General features: G+C 39.9%; 1 protein-coding gene across 4 annotated transcripts in view; it reads right to left on the bottom strand.

Annotated features, from left to right (window-relative positions):
- Fars2 (phenylalanyl-tRNA synthetase 2, mitochondrial) overlaps positions 1 to 22,365 on the bottom strand; it is a 451,555-nt gene that overhangs the window by 171,053 nt on the left and 258,137 nt on the right. The gene's annotated exons all lie outside the window — the stretch shown is intronic.

The raw sequence follows: 22,365 nt of genomic DNA, 5'->3' as shown, positions 1-22,365 counted from the left end.
AGAAATCGAGGTCATCAGGGTTGCTCACTGCTACTGTTCTAGATGCTGAAAAAGGGCAGAACTACAGAGGGCCTATGAACTAACAGACAAACACACATGTGCAAACCACTCTATGTTTAAACAATATATTTTCAAGGTCTGCCTAGACAACTTATCAAGACCTGATAACAAAAACAAGGTATGAGGAAAATGACATAACTGAAATTTTCAGTTGATTTACTTTTTTATCTGGAGTGAGGATTGAACCCAGGACCTTTTGCATGCTGGGCAAGCGCTCTACCACTGAGTTACAGTCCTTAAATTATCTAAAAAAACAAAAATACAAAAAAAAACAAAAAAAAACAAGGTATGAGGGAGGGTGCTATAGAGATGGCTCAGTGGTTAAGAGCACTTGATGCCCTTGTGAGGACCTCTTGTGGAGGTGCTCAGTATCCACATGGCAGCTCATAACTGGCATTCCAGTTTTAGGGGATCTGATACCTCCTAGGGCACTGTATCAACGTGGTGCACATCACACAGGCAAGCGCACCACTCATACGCATAAAATAAAATACAGTTTTATTAAGCAAAAAACAAAGGTGAATAAGTATTGGGGATACACCTTAGTAGTAGAACATTTGGCAATCATGTACAAACCTAAGGTCCAATTCCCAGCAAAATACACACACACACACACACACACACACAAATAAACCAACCAAACAATCTAAAGATTCATATTATTTTCCCTGATTCTAACCTAATAAGGGTTTATTTTTGTCTTTCCTATTGTTGCATCTATTTTATTTATTTATTTATTAAGGCAGGGTCTTACTATGAGTTTTGGTGGGTCTGGAATTCACTCTGTAGATCAGGCTGACATTGAACTCACAGAGGTCCACCTGCCTCTACCTCATGAGTGCTGGGATTAAAGTCTTGCACTACCACTATTTCTATATCTATAATTCCTTTTAGAGTTCCATTTTCCAATCTTTTGCTTTTCTAAGTAGGATATAAATCTATATATAGGGAAGAGCACAGAGCATGAGTGTTCATCTCCATGGTTTTCATAACAGATACTCACAAGCCAGCTCCTGTCAAAATACAATGACCTCAGAATGTACAGCATGTCTAGGAATCACAGAGACATGCACAAGGACACAGAAGACAGTTGAGCATGAAGTTAGAATCATATCTGACAGTAAGCAGAGAAATGTTGAACCAATGAATCAGTAAATCATTCACTTTAGCAAACGTAAGTCTGTGACTGTCAAGAAGCAGGCTTTCTCACAAGTGTAATCTAGACAAAAAGAGATATGAAAGTAAAGGGGGGCAGAAAGAGTACCTGTGGAGCAGAGAATAGGGGGTGAATATGATGAGCAAAGTACAGTATATGAAGGAATGAAAACATTAGAGTGAAGCCCATTATTCTGTGCAATTAAGACATGCCACTATTAAAAAGAAAGAGCAGGTATAAGGGAAACAGAGCAAGAGAAACTGGATAGGAAGGGGTAATTAGTGAGCAAACAGCCTGGACAAAACGGTAAGACATTCTAAGTAATGGGAACTACCGAAAAGGTTAAAACAGAGCAGCAGCAGCAGCATATGGGATGGCAGAAACGGGAAGATCCAGACTCAGGGAAATAGGTGGTTACTATGGCAGTAAGACTTGGGGTTTTCAAACTCTGATGCAAGAAGAACCTCTGTGAGAAAGCAGACTCCTCAGATCCATCACCAAAGGTCCTGACAGAGGACCAGGGATGGATAGAAACTTAAGGGGAAACCCAGAAATGGAGACGGAAATGGAAGTATTCATATCTAATATCCTTAGTCCGCCCACCCACCAGCCCTCATTGAGGAGATGAAATTATTAGTGATGGAGTAGTAGTACCAGGAAACCACTAAGCACACCTTGAACTTAAAATAGGAAAGGGCCACTTGTAGAGGGGTTAATTAGCTCTGCCTTATTAGTTTTAGGCATGTTCAACATGGAACAAAAGATCCAAAGAGGAAAATGATTTAACTTTGAGTTGACACAGAAGATGCCTGACCAGGCCGGTAGACAGGAAAGAATGAGAGCCATGGATGCTGGGGGAGAGAGATGCAGGATCAGGCAATCATGGTCTCTGGCTAGGCTTGATGATCAAGAAGTAAGACTTATGGAATACACACAGAGTGCATGGGAGATGGAAGATAAGGTTGAAGACTGGAGACAATGGTACAAATGGTGCTGCTGTGGGGACAGGATGGGTTATGGTACAAGACAGATGGACCTGTGGCTGGTCATGGTGGCTGCTATGGGCTAGGTACCTCATGGATATATTTTATTCTTTCAGAAGGTCAAGATGACTGTAGCACTTATGCATTGTTCTTAGGCTGTGGTGAGAAAGACACATCCAAAGACTACAGATACCAGGACATGGGGGTGGGGGGAAGGTGACCAGGAGGCAGTAGGTATGGAGGTGTAAGGTTTCACCATTAGAAGGCTCAGGAGGAAAAGGGCCACCTCTGAAAACACCATGCATAATTTCTCTACATCTTCCTTGCAGCTTTTGCTTTCATTATGTATTTATTTATTATTACATTTTGCAGTGTTTGGAATGGTTCTCAGAGTCTTGAATATGCTAGGCAAGCATTCTACCACTCAGCCATAGAAGGTTTGTCTTATTTTTTAGTAACTCTTTTATAAAAGATTAAATCTATCCATCCATCTACCCATCTTTCTTTGGATACCATGGATTAAGCCCAGGGCCTTAGGTATGCTAAATAGGTACTCTAACAAACATATATAAGGTACTAGACTTAATCCACAGTACCAAAAGGTGGAGGGGTATCGCTCTACTCTTTAACTGACAGATACAAAGTATCTAAATCATTGTTAAATGAAAAGTACCATGCCAGGAAGTCACACAGGTGGCATAAAACAGTGAGACCAAAATGAACTCAACATCTGCCTGAATTTTTGTTCCATGTTGAACATGCCTAAAACTAATAAGACAGAGCTAATTTAACCCCTTCACAACTGGTTCTTTCCTATTTTGAGTTCAAGGTGTGCTTAGCGGCTTCCTGGTACTACTACTCAGGCCCCCACCACAGGTTTTCTCATTTCTATAGGCTCCCCTCCAATTATAATAAAACTAATTAGTCAATAAATAATGTTTGAGGCTCTATGTCATTGGTTCAGCATTCAGGTTCAATTTACATACTAATTGTTGTATATTTGTCTTTAATAGATGCAGTGTGTGAAAGTAAGTATAATAGATGAGTATCCATTTTAGTGTAAACTTACTATGTCCTCATGAAAAATAGGAAAATGGAATAGCCAGTGAATCTGTTTATTTCTCCTCTGGTACAAAATAAAGCTAATGCCAGGATGAGAAGATAAATGGAAATTATTTTGTGGTAGCAACACAATGAATGTTGTTCCATACCTCCTTGGCAAAGAGATGGGAGGCTCTGATGAGAAGGCCAATTGGTTTGTTCCTGTAGCTTGGAGCTGACAATGCCTGTGGGTGCTGCGTCTGCTTCCAACCTTTGCTGTTTAGAAAAGTGTTGAGCAGCCAGCATCTCCCATGATGTGGGGGTTATATCACCAGGGGTACCACAGTTTGAAGCTGAATTTACCTACTAACAAGAATATGGTTTCCATTTCCTCTCTTTTTTAGTGGAAAAGGGTAAATGGCAGAGCATGAGTTCTGTGTAGCAAGTGTAGAGTAAATATGGTGCTAACTGGAAAACCGGGTTAAGAAGAAGGAAAAACAAACCACCCACACAAACTAGGAATCTGAATCATGGGACACAAAGGATGGAATTACCTCCAGACCATGTCAATGTCACAATAATGCTAAAGATGCTAATGAAATGTCGAAGAGTGAAGTCAGAGGACATCTTGGGTTTTATAATGGTACCAGAACGTAAAGGGCATGCTGTGTTGTTTAAGACTGTCAAAACATGTTAGTAATGTAAGAAAATTTGTACTATCCACTTCTGTTCCCATTTGCTTACAACTCTACCCAAATAAACACCCGAGGAAGATCTTCCAAATAGTCAAATGTACATAACACCTACTACAATGTTATTCCAGTTTGTTTCCCTTCACATTTAAGTCTTTGGGTTGAGGAAAAAGAGAAGTATCTTTAGACTAACACTTTATTTAAAAAAAAAAAAAAAAAAAAGCACATTTGGGAGATGAGCTCACCAAAAGCTTGAGGCTACTCTTTTATGAGGATTGTTTTATCTAAGTGTCCTTAAGCAAGATCAAGGCTTAGAGCATCTATGGAGAGAGTTCAGCAAGCTTAGTAAGCAGTGACGGTGGGTACTGGCCCACAGAACCCTCCTCTGCTCTACCTACCTACACATGTGGCCCTGCTTCCTCCAGGAAGACTCACCCTTGTTGCTGTGGCAGCCTGTCGACTTTCCAGCAATTTCCCAGCACCGCTATGCTAGTGCTTCTAACCAACTGACTCTCCCTTGGTAATTACTGCCCAGCCCTACCTAACAAAGGGGCTCAGCTTGGACTTGTCCTTCACAAGAAACATTATTACAACTTCTCATGTCTTGGCCTGGGCTGTCACTTGATCCCAGTCTCATCTGCAGCCATATGCCCAGTAGAAGAGCTGACTCTGCCATATAAAAGAAGACAAAGGCAATAACATATCAACTTTTACACTATCTTGGCCAACATTGGACTCTGCATTTACTTCTCCAAATATTTATTATTTTTATTTTCCTCTTTCCTTTTTCTACTCTACCCAGTTCCAAAGATACAAACCTAGGAATCATCCTGGATTGTATGTGTGTCTTTATTATGGAGATTGAAACCCTGGGCTTGTGAAAGTCAGTTAAAGAAGCACCCCGCAGGGGTAGCAGTTACTAGCCATTGTTAGTAACCTCTTAGTAATCGTCTGTTGTTCTCCATGGCAGCCAGGTCTCAATCTAGATAATAAACGAGATAATCACCATACTTCTGTCTTAAATCTTGCCCATGGCCTATGGCCTCTCAGTGTTGTCTTTGATCCCAGAACTGTCTTTCCATCTCTTTTGACTCATACCTTGTTTGGTTTCACATCATTCCTATGGTTGGCCTTACATGGACTCCTAACCTCATGACAGCCAACCCATACTTCTTACTTTCCATTAACACTGGCAACTAATGTGGAAATCTGATCAGGAAGTGAATAATTTACTATTTTCTTTTAGACAAAATGCAAAGACAGGCTTCATCCCCCTATTTCCCCTGCCCACATTTCCCACCCTTCTTCAGACAACCCCCCTCCCCCAAACACCCTAAACTGAGATGCAGACTGTGGCTGCATCCTGCCACAAGGCTGCACTCAGGCTTCCTTTTCTCATTATAGCCTGCCCCCTCCTGCCCAGGATAGATTCTCTAGGAAGGCAGCCTGCTTTATCAAAGCCCTTATACATGTTCCTGTCCACTACCACCATGAGTTATCAGAGGGCAGGGACTTCTCTATATCCCAGTGTGCAGCACAGTGTCTGACACAGAGTAGATGCTCAGAAATGCTTTTGGGAATGAATAATTCATCATGTTCTTGTGTTTGGGAAAAATCCTGTCAGATTTCCCATACATCAACTACAGCCTCAATAAACAACAGGGAAATGACTCCCTTTGTGGATCCCATGAAGCCTGAGACCTTTTCTTCCTTGCTGCGCTGACAACCTAACTTGAATCAGAATCACATATTAAGATGGTGACAGTCACAGAGTGAGTGAAAATGTCACCTAGCAAAAACATAGTGTGAAGGACAGAGACAAAAAGATGGAAGAACAGGGTGAGGCACAGGGAGAAGTGGAGAGAGAGGCTGGCGCTCAGCACTCAACAGCCCAGGGCCACAGCATGAACTGAGCTCTTTGGCTATGGAGGCAGTTCCAAAGAAAGAGTGCCACACTGAGAGCATCTTGCTTATAAGGTGTTCTGCAAATAATTCTAGAGGAAGTGATTGTAATAGTTAAAGATCTGGCCCTCCTAACCCTGTGCCATATGACCATCCCCTCCCTCTTGCCTCTTCATGATCTAAAAACCAAAACTTGTTTTGAGTGTTTTTGTCATCTGGTGTGACCTTTTCAGAAGGATGGGGTCCAGGGACAGCCATGGATTCTATTTGATTCTTTACCTAATCCCCCACCAATCTCGTGGCAGTGGTGGTGGTGGTGGTAGGGCTGGCAAGATCAACTCAAAAGTGATGTCAAGAGTAACAATAAAATTTCAAGCAGACAGGAGAGGAGACAAGGAATCCTACTCACTCTCCATGAATAATGAATGACACAATGGATATTGAGCAGCCCAGACAAAAACAAAAGTCAGTGAGTAACCAAATGGCTCCTTCTATCAAGATTTCCCAATCCCAGGTCAAGTCCACATTCAAACAACATGTTGTAGTAGATTGGGAAAGAATGTCACACCTGTGTATAAACAGATGCACAATTAGAAAAGACACGGGAATCAATTTTCTACCTTCTAGTTACCACCAGAGATGCTAATAATAATGGGGCAATACTCAACAAATACATAGGTAGTTACAAAGCAAAGAATAAGAAATGGACCTTAAAAAAAAATCACCAATAAGCCATAATGATTACCTTGGGGAAACAAAGGTCTAAACATTTTATATAAAAAGATTTTTCATCCATGATGCTCAATATGTGGCTTCTATTACTAATAATTTGTTTCTAGGAAATATAATGGCAAATTTTACAAATAATTTCCTTAAACATACATAAAAACAATAAAAAACAAGTAATTTTATGACAAACTGGGAAAAAGACTTGTACAGACACATCTCGAAAGACACAGTAATAGCCAACAAGAACCTGAAAAGATGTTCAGCATCACTAATCATTAGAGAAATGAAAATCAAAATCACAATGACATCACTTCATATACTATCATGACAACTGAAAGACATGCAACGGAAAAGAGAATTAGTAAAGTTTTAACATGTTAATCAATCAAGAAAAAAGTATTTAACCACCCAGGATTATAGTAGTACTATTCAGTTATTAGTGACAAATAAATGAGTAAACAAATCAATATAACATTTAACATTTTACATTTAAAAGGAAGAATTTTTCATATATGCTGTAATATGTATGATACTCAAGGACACTATGTTAAGGGAAAACAGCCAGTCATTGGAAGTCAGGTAGTGTATGATTTTTCTTCACATGATGTACCTACAGAAGTCAACCTCACAGAATCATAAAGTAGATGGCAGTTTCCTGAGACTTGGGAGAAGAGGGGCAGGGAATAATTATATGATGATTACAATGGATTAGTTTTCAAGATGATGAGTTCTGGAGATAGCTGAAAGCTATAGAGTAATGTAAATATGCTATTGGCAATGAATTATAAACATAAAAAATGGTTATGTACTAAATTTTGTTACATGTAACTAATACAATTAACACATATGGAAACAAGTTATTACTTTAGGAATATTAATTTGACTGTTTAAAACTATATATAATATATATATATATATATATATATATATATATCTTATCTACAAATTCATAGTTACATAAAAAGATAATATAACCAAGTTTATACATTATATTATATTACATTATATTTTAAGATTAGAAGAATGGGTTAATATTTAAAAATGTGAGGAAGAGGAAAAAAGGTAGTATTACTAATAATTGAAAAGCCTGAGTACATAGCGAGCAGTGGGCTGTGCCAACTGATATGAAGTCAGGGAAAAGGCTGACTTAATAAGCACAGATTTAGATCAAGGTTTAGTTCCTGATGAATAGCAACTCAACTGAAGATGCTAATGTTAAGGAAATTATTTCCTCAGAGTCTCACTGCAAAAATCTTGATGTGATGCTTCAATGAGCTCATGAACTGAATTATCGCCTTCTTTAAAGGGAGCTATGTGTACAGGGAAAAAGGAATATTCAATGATTTTCATGAGTTATTAGCCCAAGCCCCACTGTATAATGAAGAGGTAAATATTCCAAATGCCATTAGTACACTAGTTCTCAAAGAAAGCACATGACGGACAAGGTGAAAGCCATACAAAACCAGCATAGACAAACATGCAAAAATTTAGCAAAAGTGAGGAGAAACAAATATGTTCAAATGACCTAAAAAGCATGGATTCAAACACAGTAAATTAGAATGTTGAAAAGCACAACCAACTAAATCAATTAAACTATGAGCCAATTTTAGACAGGGAGCTCCAATATGCATAAATGGAAAATCAGGAAAAGATAAAGGAAGGAATTATGGAGAAGAGCTATTCAGATTTTTCAAGAGTCAATTCTGATACCAAAAGTATGTGGCAAATATTCAGTGGAATAAACATAAATCCACATCAAGACATAGCACAATAAAATCATAGGACATCACATGTAAAGAGACATTCTTAAGTATCCTAAGACAAAAGGTATTACTATGTATAGAAATACAAATTAAGATCAGACTTCTCCAGAACATGGACTTGAAGCAGCATCTTCAAAATGCTAAAGCAGAATGACTGCTCTTCAAGAATTTTATACTCTGCTAAATTAGCATTAGATTATGAATGCAAAAGAGCTGGTGTGGTGATATTGTGCCCCTCAATATATTCTGCACCTTAATAAATTTATCTGGGGTCAGAGAACAGAAAAATGGCTAGATAGACATACAGGCCAGAAAATGGTGGCACACACACCTTTAATCCTAGCATTCTGGAGGCAGAGATCCATCTAGATCTCCGTGAATTCAAAACCAAACTGGAAACAGCCAAGCATGGTGACACATGCCTTAAATCCCAGGAAGTGATGGCAGAAAGCAGAAAGGTATATAATGCATGAAAACCAGGAACCAGAGTCTGCTAAGCTTTTATGCTTTTGAGCAGCAGTTCAGCTGAGATCCATTCAGATGAGGACACAGAGGCTTCCAGTTTGAGAGAATGAGATCAGTTGAGGAATTGGCAAGGTGAGGTGGCTGTGGCTGGTTCTGTTTCTCTGATCTTTTGGCGTTCACTCCAATACCTGGCTCCAGGTTTGTTTTTATTAATAAGACCTTCTAACGATTCATGCTACAAGTTGATAGTACAGGTGAGTGGCAGACCATGTGTTTAGCACATGGAAGGCCCTGGGATCAGTCCCCAGCCGAGAAGAGGAGGAGGAAGAGAAGAAGGATAAGGGGCATGAGCAAGTCTAGAAGCAGAAGGGGGAAAGACATAGTGGTGCAAAATGTAAAAGAAAGCTTAGTATATAAAAATGGCATCAGCACACATGCTTAATTACTAACTAAAAATTACAAATATCAAAATAATCTATGAATATTATAGACAAATTTAGGCCAAGGTATCTGAAAATTTAAATGCAATTGACATTTCTGGAGGAAGAACATACATTAATCAAACTGATACAAAATAAAACTTACAATCTGGATAGCCTAAAACCCACAAATTTTAATTTATAATTTAAAACTTCCACAAAGAAAATTTGAGTCACAGACAATTTCACTGGTAAATTTGATACAATATTTAAGAAATATCATCACCTACCAAACACACTTCCAGAGACCTCAAAAGGGAACTACTTTCACACTAGCTTCATGAAGAAAGCACAGTCTGAACCCAAGAGGAATGAAACAGATGGGAACTACAAGCCCATAACCCTTGAACAAAGACTTAGAAATCCTAAACAAATATTAGGAAATCAAATGCACAGCTAGACAAGGAAGGTAATACAGACAAGTTCATATGTATTTTTCAAGAATAGAAGACTTGTTTAGCATTAAAAAACGAATCACCATCACTACAGTAAGAGAATAAAGTCCCAAACTCATGAGACTACCTCAGAATACATGGAGGGTGTAATACATTTTAACATTCATTAATGATAAAAATAAAGTCCTTAACAAATTAGAAATAGAAGGAAATATTCCTAATTTGATAAATGCCTTACCCCAAAAATGCACACCAACCACTTTAAATAAATAAACATTTCAAACTTTCTAGATCAGATATATAATTAGGCTTTAATTTTACATTACCATAGTTCATTTAGTTCAATCTCCTCAATTCAATTTACTCCAATAAGAATCAAAGAACCACTCATGGTAAAGTGAGTTTTTCAAAGGCTGTAAGCTAATAAATTCCCTTTTGATTTCAGATCTCCAAACTCCACACCCTACCCCAGAACTCATTTATAGCTAATGAGGAATACAGGGTAATTTTTCCTCTTTACCATATAGATACCTAATTAGCCCAGCTGCATCTACACAGACTATTCCTCTTGGCGCTGCTTGGCAGAGTCCATGTTGTCATGAGCATGGTCCTGTGGGGGAGGTGTGTTGTTGTTCAGAGTTCTGGACCCCTAGGTACTCTAGGGACTGTGAGAGTCCCACATTTTCTCAAGTCTTATAGGTCATATTTGGAGACTACAGGCTCTCGGCATTATCCTATCAAATTTAGAATTTGTTTCTCAAATTTCTCACCGAGCTTCTCTGGATTTCTCCTTTTTAACTGCATTTGTCACATGATCAAAACTTTGAAGCAATTGTACAAGTCATTTTTGGACATAAAGTGCAGTAGTAACAAGAAGGTCAAGCGTGGGGATGAAGCAAGCGGGGCACTGGTGGGTGACACAAGTCACCTGCAAGGCAAAGGGGTCTGATCGAATTTCTTCTGTTTTCCTCTTCAAAGAAACATGGGCACAAACTGAAAGAGACTGCTGGAAGAAGGCAACAGAGTGACCAGCTTACAGGTGTACACTGTTCTTAGAAATCAAATGGATAAACAATTGCTTTAGACGGTTCATCATTTTAAAAAAGGAATAGAAGGAAATAAAAAATTAACTCTCAAAGAGCAGTTAAGATGAGGCTCAAACTGTGTCAACTGGGCTTTCCCAAAGTCAACCTTCATACTCACTCCCCTTAGCAGTGCATTACATCTTAGAATTATAAGCTGTCCAAGAGAAGCCCTTGAGGAAATAAATTCTTCCCTCTCACTGAGAGAAAACTGAAAGAAAACTTTTTTTTGGTATTTACCCAAGTGATAGGAAAAATAATTAAGCCATCCACTACATATATATATTAGTGCTTTCTTTAACCATTTTTGAGATTACAAAATCACACATAAAAATGTCAACATAAATGCACAGTTTGAAAAGCTGTGCCACAATTTAAATGCAAACTAAGCTTCATTTCTCTGTCTTCACATGCACAGCTTTTAAATCCCACCATCTCAGATGCATCTAAATTCACCTCTCATCCTCTGTATAGGGGCAGGACATGCCTCTGATTGAATCATTGGGGAGATTTTATTGTTCTTATGACCCAAGAAGGAAAGTCACATTAAAGTACACTTACCTTTTTCTACTAGTTATTCTTACAGGCAAATTGCTTTAGTCTAATTTGGCCCCAGTTCATTAATATGAACTTTGGATTTTCTGCAGCAATTGACTGATCAACATTTTTAGTTCCTTCAAAACTCTGAGACTGCATTCCTAGGCTGAATGACCTTGAAGTTAGTATTTCAGTTCATTTAGTCTAAGGCTCCAAGATGATCCTTACTTTAAACAGAAAACAATTCCCATATAGCACAACAATCATCTTCCATTTGTTCTGTGAAAGTAAACAGTTCTAGAAAAAATAGTCAATTCTAGACAAAAGGAACTTTCTGTTCAACCAGAATTCAAAGCAGTAAAGGAGACTTCAGGCATTAGTCAGAGAGAAAGATTTTAGGCAGAATCATACTTTAAGTAGTCTCTTTTATTCTATTTCATAAATGACAATCTATTAAAAATGAGGCCAGTACAAAGCTTTATCTTTTTGGATACAGTCTAATTATATGCATTGGTGCTGTTGATTGGACAATCCTGCAAATGTAAGCATGCAGACAAGAGCATAGTCTACATATTAGAGAACAGCAGGTGGGCTTCTAGACCACAGCAGCTAACTTAAGATGAGATGTGAGGAAAGAAAGATGATGGTCCCTGGAAGGATTTTCCTCATACAAGAAAGAAGGAAGGAAGGAAGGAAGGAAGGAAGGAAGGAAGGAAGGAAGGAAGGAAGGAGGGAGGGAGGGAGGGAGGGAGGGAGGGAGGGAGGGAGGGAGAGAGGGAGAGAAAGAAAAGGAAGGAAGGAAGGAAGGAAGGAAGGAAGGAAGGAAGAAAGAAAGAAAAGAAAAGAAGAAAAGAAAAGAAAAGGAAAAGAAGAAAAGAAAAGAAAAGAAAAGAAAAGAAAAGAAAAGAAAAAGGAATGAAAGTCTTTCCTGTTGTGTGTGGTAACTGCTCATGCTTCTGCTGCCATCTTTCAGGCTTGAGGGGACAACTGTGAGTAAAACCCATCCAGGGCTCTGCAGCATGGGCATCTGTGCAGGTTCATGGTCAATGTTCTCAGCTACGCCGTTTCCAATTGGCTCTTCTGTTCTCTTGGCTGAAGCCAAAAGCCTTCCTGTCACTATGATCTTCCTTTTTGCAACCATCCCCTCCCAAATTCATATCTAGGCGAAAAACATGGGCCTGTCCTTTAGCACTTACATGACATGTTGCCTTTACCCATGTCAGTTGCTGCCTACCCTGATGATCTCTTTCTAAAACTCTGCCATCAGTTATCAGTGTCCAGTTTAGATGATTCTGCAGAGCACATCATTAGTTCTCTTCCTTCAGTAATAGAAATAAAAGCCTTCAACTAGTCCCACAGATAATTCCTAAAACATACTGATCATTGTTTAGTTTTATAGATTTTGGTAAGATGAATGTTTAACATGTTGTCTACCCACATGAAGCATTTGTATATTCAGTTAAAAGTTAAAAAAAAAAAATACAACCAGAGGGTCCCACACCTACCTGAGGAACTATAAGCAGTTCATGGTCACTAGGGTAGAGAAAGATGTTTTCTTCAGTGGGGTAGTCACTGGTAAGTTGCCGGTACTCCTATAAATAACTTCTCACCCATGCTCCCTTTAATAATCCCAATTAAACTTCCCAGCTTGCCCCAAACAAACATGAAGGTAGGAGAGTAAGCGGAGAAGAGGACAGAGATGAGCAAGAGTGGAAATAAGCAGGAAAGGGCAGTAGTGGTGAATGCAATAAAACAGATACATTATATACACATAGAATGGCATCACACATGTATAAATATCACTAAAAACACATGTTTGCAATCTATACTACAAAAAAAAAAATCACAGGAGATAATGCTGAGTTGTGGTGGGGGGCAGTCAGGTCCATGCACACCTGTATATTTTGAAGTGCCTTACTTAACTTTAAAAAAAAAAAAAAAAGAACTATGGTGGTATTTTATTTGTGCTGAAATGTGGTTTCATTTGTATGTTAATAAATAAAGTTGTCTGGGGGTCAGAGCTAATAGCAAGCCATTTGGCAGAAGTCTGGCAGTGGTAGCATAAACCCTCAATCCAGATCACATGACAGGCAGATCTCTGTGTGTTCAAGGACACCACTAGCATGGAGACACATGCCTTTAGTCTCAATCCCAACCACAGAGACCTAGAGGTCTGTATCGACAGGCAGTGACAAGGAGGTCACATGGATGGGTTTACAACCAATGAGAAGGTGGAACAGAAAGTCAATAAAAAAGACAGACACACAGGAAGTAGGTCTCTTTCTGAGGGGAAGGACAGCAGCGTGTGGTAAGAAGGTGATCTCAGCTTTTGGTTACTGCTCTCTGATCTCTGGGTTTTAACTCTGCATTTAGCTCTGTGTTTCTTATTTAATAAAACTGTTTAGAATTACATCTACAAAGAACAATGGTTATAATTCTCTAAACATAAAACACAACAAGAGCTGCTAATTTTTTACAGTTAAAAAAGCAGTCAAAATCCATATGTCTGTGAGGATAGATTCCAATACAAAGAGAACTTCATATAATAGGATAAAATGGGCTCTGGCCAATGAAACAACCTAGCTCAGGTTGTGGAAAATCAAAGCTGTCAAAGGAAGGCGGAGAGAGTAGCTGAGGGCATAAAGGACCAAGAATCACAAGGTTGTGGCCCTCAAAAGAGCATGCATTCTAACAGTGGTGGTAGAGATATGATATGATGCTGGAGAAGACAAGAGTAATTGTGTGTATTAACTCAATGAGTGAGAGTCTCTTCTGAAGGGTTCAAACACAACTCTATAAAGATTCCCCAAAATATGAGGCTCCAGAGATGGCTCAGCAGGAGTTTGTTGCTCTTACAGAGGGCCTAAGTTCAATTCAGAGCACACATATGGCAACTTATAACCAACCATCTGTAATTCCAGTTCCAGAGGATATGGTTCCCTCTTCTGGACTCTGGGGGCACTGTCCACAGTATACAGACACACATGCAGGCAAAACCCACATACACATAAAATCTGATGAACAAAAGAGTATGGGTAGAAACAGGATGTGTGTCCTGACCAAAGCCTGGAGGTTGAAAGGTATGGGTACAGTACTGGGTGTGGGATCTGGACTCCATCTGAGGATAGGGAGCATGCTGGAGGCTTAGGGAGAAGAGGAAGGACTCATCATGCTAGGCTCCAGCACAAGGTATACTGGCATGGATGGACATGGAGGGCAGATATGGTGTGGGCATAATGGCACAAGGTCTGGTAAACAGAGAGAGGCAGGTCAAAAGCTAGTGAGGTCATGATCCTAAAGGAGAACCTACTACTGACACTTTACTAGACTAGCATATTTCTTACTGCATGCTCAACTCTTATACCCACAGACAAATGTGGCTCCGCCCCTCATCAAGGAAGCTTTTCTTTGCAGCAGATGGATATTATTACAGAAACCCACACCTGGTCAATGTAGAGAACAACTGATCATCACGGGGGTGCATAGCTCCAATGAATATCTATGACAAAACTGTTATGCCTAAGGCTCAGGGAACATCTTGGAAGAGAGAGTGCAAAGAATTTAAGAGCCAGAGACCAAGAAGTCTGCTGTGATATTACGTCTTCTAGATATGACAGAGAAGCTACACCATGATACCTCAACAACATGGCTGCCTAGACAAGACCTGAACAAGACAATACCAACAGAAATGCTAATGTGGAAGAGGGGGAATCTCAGGTGGCTTCATTTATAGACAAAGAACAACAGGCAACTAACTAATGACTGTTGAGAGTGGGAGTTTTCTTCTTCAGGGATGAGACCCTAATACCTTATCCAATATAAAGTGGTCAGCCCCCAAATTATATACATACAGACAAGCAACACTAACAGACTCAGAAGGTTGTATTTGCATATTTTAGCCAGGTATATATAACAATAATAAAGAAAAGGAGGCTATGAATTTGAGAGTGGTTGGAGACAGGAGAGGGAAGAGGGGAAGTGATACAATTATATTCTAAATTTAAAAAGTAAAAAGAAACTAGTAACAACAATCAGACAGACTGGTTCTCAAATGTGTCTGTCCTCCTCCTGCTGCACTGTCCACATCTGTAAGGCAGTTCTGCTTACTGAACTTGCACAAAGCCCTTTGCTTTCCCCTCTTCCCATTTATTCCTCTGGCCCCTTCTTCTTGGATGAGTTATCTCTTTTCCAGCAAAAGACAATGTTTAATTTTGACTGAGTAGGGAAAAAATACATATGGTAGCAGATAAAAAAAATGTCACTGCAACACATTGAAACTCATGAGATTCTCACAACTGAATTTATGTGAACAGAATGAGGAAATACTGTGAAATCCTACATTAATTCTCTATCAGATACCATTTATGATAATGACCAGGTCTAGAAGCTCTTCCAGGCCAGGAGATTAATACATAATCAGGCGAGAGCCCTGAGACAATTCTGGAGAGACACGGGAGGATTCAGAGAATTAACTAGCAAGAAAAGATTCAAGAAAGGAAAAAGGAAAGTATGACCTCAGCACTCACTGGTCAGTATTACTGTAACTATTCAGTAACCTATGTGTAGTTCCACCACTGCTCTCTGTTATCTTATGTGTCTCAGTAAATCTGCTTCTTCCTCTAGATCAGGAACATCTTGGAATTGGGAAATAGAGTTTCACCTTAGGATTTCCATGTCTACTAGTACTTTGTTATATGTAAAAACAGAGCTTACTAAATATAAGCAGCTGTGTGGATTTAAGCTTGGCTCAAAATTCTGGCGGTCACTGAGTAGTAGTTACTACGGTTAGGTTTACTTGATGGTACCAAGCCTCACTTTTATGCCTACAAAATATATTCAAAATATCCATCTACTTCACTGGGGTGCATCAAAGCTGTAAATAGGGAAAGTATTAAATCATGATTTGCATACATCATTCAACAAATGCCAAGTGTTACAAGGTTTTAATATGATCATGTACAGGACTCAGTGAGGAGAAGGCTCAGAAGGTCAAAGTGATTATAACCCAGTCTGACAACCTGAATTGGAACCCAAGAATCCACAGTGGGAAGAAAGAAGCAACTCTCAAAAGATGCTATGGACTCCACCTACAGTGTGGCAAGTATTCCCCACCTCCCCAAACACTAATAACAAATTATGATCACACACAGAGGAATTGTGTATTGAATTATGCCTACTCAACAGTATAGATAAATAAGAGAAAAGAGCCAACACACAGTATTCCCTTAAGAAACCTCCCGTCCCCAGATAACACAGAACCCACTGCTGAGGATTGCTGCTATTGGAAGGCACAGACAATTTCCCTCAGTGACTAGGCATAGCTGACTTCCAACAAGACTGAGTTGACACAGGAAACCTTCATAGCTGCCACTTTCTGATGCCTGAATATCAAATTTTGTCTATCATTTCTTCTTATTTCATCATCTCCAGTTGATCTTTATTTTGATTTAAATACTAACTAACATCTCTTCACTTTAAGCATAAAGATGAAGAAGAGATGCAATTACCAAAAAGGGAGAAGAGAGGGGAGGATGAGGGAAGGAAGGAATCTTAAGTAGCTCACAGAAATTTAGAGTGTAAGCCAGCCCAAGGTGGAGGCCATGCCTTTAATCCCAGCACTCAGGAGGCAGAGCCAGGTGGATCTCTGTGAGCTTAAGACCAGCCTGGTCTACAGAAAGAGATCTAGGATGGGCACCAAAACTACACAGAGAAACCCTGTCTTGAAAACAAAAACAAAAATGAACAAAAAAAAGAGTGTGAAAAGTAACTACTATTCTTAAAACTTAAAAAAAAAAAAAAAATAGGGCAAGAAAAAGGTTTATAGACCTGCTCATGGAAGAGTACTGTTAAAGTCACAAGGAGAGTGCACCAGAGGAGGAAGGCTCAGAGCCTGGTCGGCACATCTGGCCTCCTAGCTCCTGCTGTCACCCAGAGAAGGTGGCTTGTGGACTTGTGGACACCAGCGACAACAGTCAGGTAGTAGGAAATGCACACTCTCAGATCCCACATGAAACAATGAATCTGTGTTTAACAAGGTCCACGGGTGACTCATCTGTACATTAAAGTTTGAGAATCATTAATATATGTGGTTGGCTGTGATTAGATTTTAAAAGGAGGTTAATAAACCTTATCGTTTATATATTTACATATGTGCCATATGCTTGGGCTATGAATAATCCATCTATGAGTTTTAAGTCAATTAAGCTTAAAAAAAAAAAATAGCCCCCTGAAGTCCTGACCGAGTAACACACTATGCTGAGGCTGATACTGAAATAGGATTCTTTCCTCGTGTATATAATGGGGGAGTATCAGTATTTAATTCAGGAGGTTGTTGAGAAAAAGGTTAAGGCAGCAAAACCTCAGTCATGTCACAGAGCAAGGCCTATGGGAGCATTATCTAGGCTTAAGAATAGCATAGTATGCAGACAGTGAAGGCGACTTGAACAGAAAGGACCCCTCATCTGACAGATAAAGAAAGGGTTAGCATTGCTAAATAATTGGTAAGCGACTATGGACAGACATGTGATTAATGGCATTTAAGAAAGCTACATAAATAAAATGCATGATATATTAATACTCTGTGTTGGGCTAAATACTGAACTCAGTTGTAGATGGTTTTAAAAATTGTGAAGGATATATAAAAGCTGATTTACTGTGCATTCAGTTTAGGGCATTAACATACAAGTGTGACTTCAAGGGAGTTCAGAGAAACATCCAACAAAGGCACATGCACTCAGATGGATGCACATTGGGCCCTGCAGCAGTGGGCAGATAGCTCTTGTGCAGAACAAGAGGACACTTGCATGGCAAAGCAACCACATTGCTTGTCCACTTATCTCAAGCACTATCAGGGGGTTAAAGAGAGCTGTCATAGGCAAAGTCTTTGATCAAAATGTGCATGCTGAGGACCAAAAATTAAAAAGACATAACTCAAGTTTCCTACTTACTAGGTCTAAGAAATGACTCTCAAGTTATTAGAAGAGTCTCCTAAATAAGGCCTCAGGGTGCTCTAAATCAGAGACTGCCCTAAAAGCCAGAGCACCCTCATAGCTAGGAATTGATTTACAAGACCACAGAGCCTGCAGAGGATACAACTACTAAGGCCAAGAGAGCTTGAGGCATAAGTTAGGAGAACCCAGAGGGGGATAAAGGAAACAAATCTCTGCCTCCACACAACAGGATTCTGGAGGCTCCTGGCCAGAGAAGTCATAATCCAAAGATCACAGCAGCAGAAGGCTTTTCTCAACATCTCTACTCCTCTCATCTGAGCAGGACTATGCTCCAGGATCACAGAGAGCTGCTTCTGTGCCAAGCGGCTCTTAGTGCCCTCTTATGAACTAAACATGATCACTCTATGAAAATAGTAAAGGTGCCAATAACAAAATGAGCAGCGTGGACGGCAAGCAACTTTCCGTTAAAAGGAGAGAGTAGAAGGCAAGATATGCTCCCTAAAGACATCTAGAACCCTGGAACCTGTGAACATGGTCCTGTGCCTTTGCAGAGGCACTAAGAAAGGTCTGGACAGGCTGTGCATGGTGGAGTGTACTTTGAATCTCACCACTTGGAAGGCAGAAGCACATTGCGATGTGGGACTCTGGCAACAGCCTGGTCTACACGGCCACTTCAAAGTAAGGCAGGTCAACATAGATAGGCCAAGTCCAAACAAAACAAACTGACAAACAAACCACAGATAAAAGCATTCTGAACTATGTTGCTAGCACCATGGAATCATGGGAGTCCTTGTAAAAAGGAGGCACAACTTCAGAAAAAGTGATGACATTTCAGGGAGTAAAAAGTCCATGTGGTATGCAGTCATGTTAGGGGTCTGGATAGCTGGCAGAAGCACACAACATATTGTCCCCTGGAGTTACTCTAAGGAACCACACCTACTGCCACCTTGACTGTGGACAGCCAGACTACCTACATACATGAAAGGACACAAATCCATATTGTTCCAGACCTCTGACTTTGTAGTCATGTGTCAAAGCAACAACAGAAGTGGATACATATTTTAGTTTCTTGAAGTGCGGTAATGTTTATAACAAACACCTTAAAGTGTAGAAGTGGTCTAGGAATTAGTTACTGGGTGAAGACATTAAGAGGTCATGGTAGGGGCTTCCACAGGGAAGGCAGAGGTGGGTGGGTGGGGAGAACAGTGTTAAAAAGCAGGAAAGAAGAATAATCTTAACAAGGGTTAAATGGGTTGAGAGTGGGAGAGCAGGATGGAGGGAACACAGGACAGCTAATATCAAAGACCTTCTTGTTGTGGAGTAATAGTTTAAGATGTGTTACATTCATTTATGCTGTGAAATACTTGTTTAATGATGCAAAGATGTGTTGCATTCTTTTATGTTGCACTTGTTTAACTCTGTAAAGCTGTGTTACTGTGCCTGTCTAAAACACCTGAATTGTCTAATAAAGAGCTGAACAGCCAATGGCTAGGCAGGAGAGAGGGAAAAGTGGGGTTGCCAGGCAGAGAGAATAAGTAGGAAGAGAAATCTAGGCTTAAAAGAAGAGGATAAAGAAAGGGAGAAGGAGAGGAAGATGCCAGGGGCTAGGCTAGCTACCCGACACAAAATTTACCCAGAGGCAAAATTTAGCTAAAGAGAAATGGGATAATTTAAGTTAGAAAAGCTGGCTAGAAACAAGCCAAGATAAGGCCAGGTATTCAAAAGTAAGAATAAGTTCTGTATTTATTTGGGAGCTGGGTGGAGGCCTCCAAAGAGTTAAAAACAAACAAACAAACAAACAACTAAACCTTAAATGCTTGCATGAGAAAACAGCTACTGCAGAAGATTTGCTCTTAATTAGGGTTTCTATTGCTGTGATAAAATACCAAGACCTTCCAGGAGCACTCAGGTGCTCAAGGCAGGTGGATCTCCGTGAGTTTGAGGCTAGCCTGGTCTACAAAGCGAGGTCCAGGACAACATGGGCTATACAGTGAAACCCTGTCTCCAAAACAAGTAAGCAAACAAACAAATGAACAAAAAACTCCCAAAAACAAAACAAAAAAACCCACCACTAAGACCTGAAGCAACTTTGGGAAGAAAAGGAATTATTTCACCTTACAACTCTGAGATCATACTCTATCAATGAGGGGAAGTCAGGGCAGAAAGTAGGCACTGAAGCAGAAACCATGTAGGAATGATCACTTGCTCAGCCTACATTTGTATACACCCCAAGACTACCTACCCAAAGATGGCACTGCCCACAGTGGAAAGGACCCTCTCACATCAATCACTAGTAATAATAATAATACCCTACAGACTTGCCTATAAGCTAATCTTATGGAGTATTTTCTCAATTAGGATTCCTTCTTTCCAGACATATTTAGATTTGTATCAAGATGAAATGCATACATAATACACACACACACACACACACACACACACACACACACACACACACACACATATATATATAGAGAGAGAGAGAGAGAGAGAGAAAGAGAGAGAGAGAGAGAGAGAGAGAGAGAGAAAGAGAGAGAGAGACACACAGAGAGACAGATACAGAGAGGGGGAAGGAGGGAGAGAGAGAGAGAAAGAGAGAGAGATTAAATGACATTACTCTCTAACAGGACAATAATGTCCCTAGAACACACCATAGCCTAACAAATTAAAAGCCCAATGTCAGGAATGGGTTACCTCTTTTAGAGTTGCTGGTCTGTAGGGTCCCATAGACCATCACATATTACAGGCCTTTGCCATTGCATTTAGTAACCACTCCGAGTCCTGTTGCCGAAGACACACTGAACTATAGAGTACTAGAATATGGAGAAATGAAGCTCGTTCAGCTCTGGAAGCTTTATCCTAATGGCTGGCTTTCATAGTGCTAGGTTGTGTTATGCACACTACTGGATGAAATATTCAGATATGAAGTCTGGGAGCTACAATAACAACCTGCCTATCTAGAGAAGCCCACCAGTGTTATAATGCCATAAATGTCATAGGAGTAACAAACAACATTTGATTTAGATTTAAGGCCTGCTCTACAAGAGGAAACCCATATCTGGCACTGTTATAAGAGCCAAAAAACCTGTGGCTAGACAGGACACAGGACCTAGGGAATAATTACAACTTCTCCACTCAAAGGACACAATATTAAAATAACTCCTAATGACTTATCATTACACCCACATATTAGTATATCTCTCAAATCTCATTAGAGAAGAGTTTGATTCTTTTCAATAGATGGTGACCAACAACTGGTCAAGGTGCAGAGAACAAAACAGTAGAGTGCTTATACCTAAATGGGGCATCTATAACACACCCTTCTCCTTTCAAGTCTCAGAGGGACCACTGCCAAAGAGGGAGTGGAGAGACTGCGAAAGCCACAGGTGGTGGATGACGGCAACAAAGCAATTCCTTCTGCACACAGCAGGGCAGGTGCACACAAGAACTCTCAGAAACGGGGCCAAGATCAATACAAGGTCAAGCCAGACAAAGTCTCAGTACAGAGTGGGGGACTGATTATCAGTCCCTAGCTGAGAAGTTATTGGTAGAGAGCTGCAGAAAGAAGGAGGGTTAGCTTTCATCAAGGGTGTGCCATCTCGTTGGTAGAATAGCACAATGGATGCACACAAAACCAGCACTAATTGGACTGTTTTAGTTTATTTACATTTTTTTTTAACTGAGAACACAGAGTTGAGAGGGTATAGAATGAGTGGTGGATCTGGGAAGAACTGGGAGAGGAGGTGAATATGATCAAAATATAATTATGAAATATTTAATAAAAACATGTATTAAACTTATTTTACAAGGAAGAGTTTCTTTTGGTTTAAAGATCCAGAGGATATAGCCCACTATGGCAGGGAAGAAATAGCAGAAGAAGAAAAAGACAGATGGCCATAATCAGCAAGTCCATAGTCAGCGAGGGGAGAGTATGGGTTCTTGTGCAGAATTCTCCTCCTAATTCAGGCAGGCAGGACTCCAGCTCTTTGAATGGCGCTGGCTACTCGTAGGGTCAGTTTTCTGATTTTGACCTATGTCTTAGAGTTTCTATTGCTGTGAAGAGACACCATCACCACAGCAACTCTTATACAGGAAAGCATTTAATTCAGGCTGGCTTAGAGTTTCAGAGGT

The sequence above is a fragment of the Onychomys torridus genome, chromosome 5 (genome assembly GCF_903995425.1).
Source record: "Onychomys torridus chromosome 5, mOncTor1.1, whole genome shotgun sequence".
Taxonomy (NCBI): Eukaryota; Metazoa; Chordata; class Mammalia; order Rodentia; family Cricetidae; genus Onychomys; species Onychomys torridus.
The sequence above is the reverse complement of the archived record's forward strand: the minus strand, read 5'-3'. Positions and strand labels throughout refer to the sequence as shown.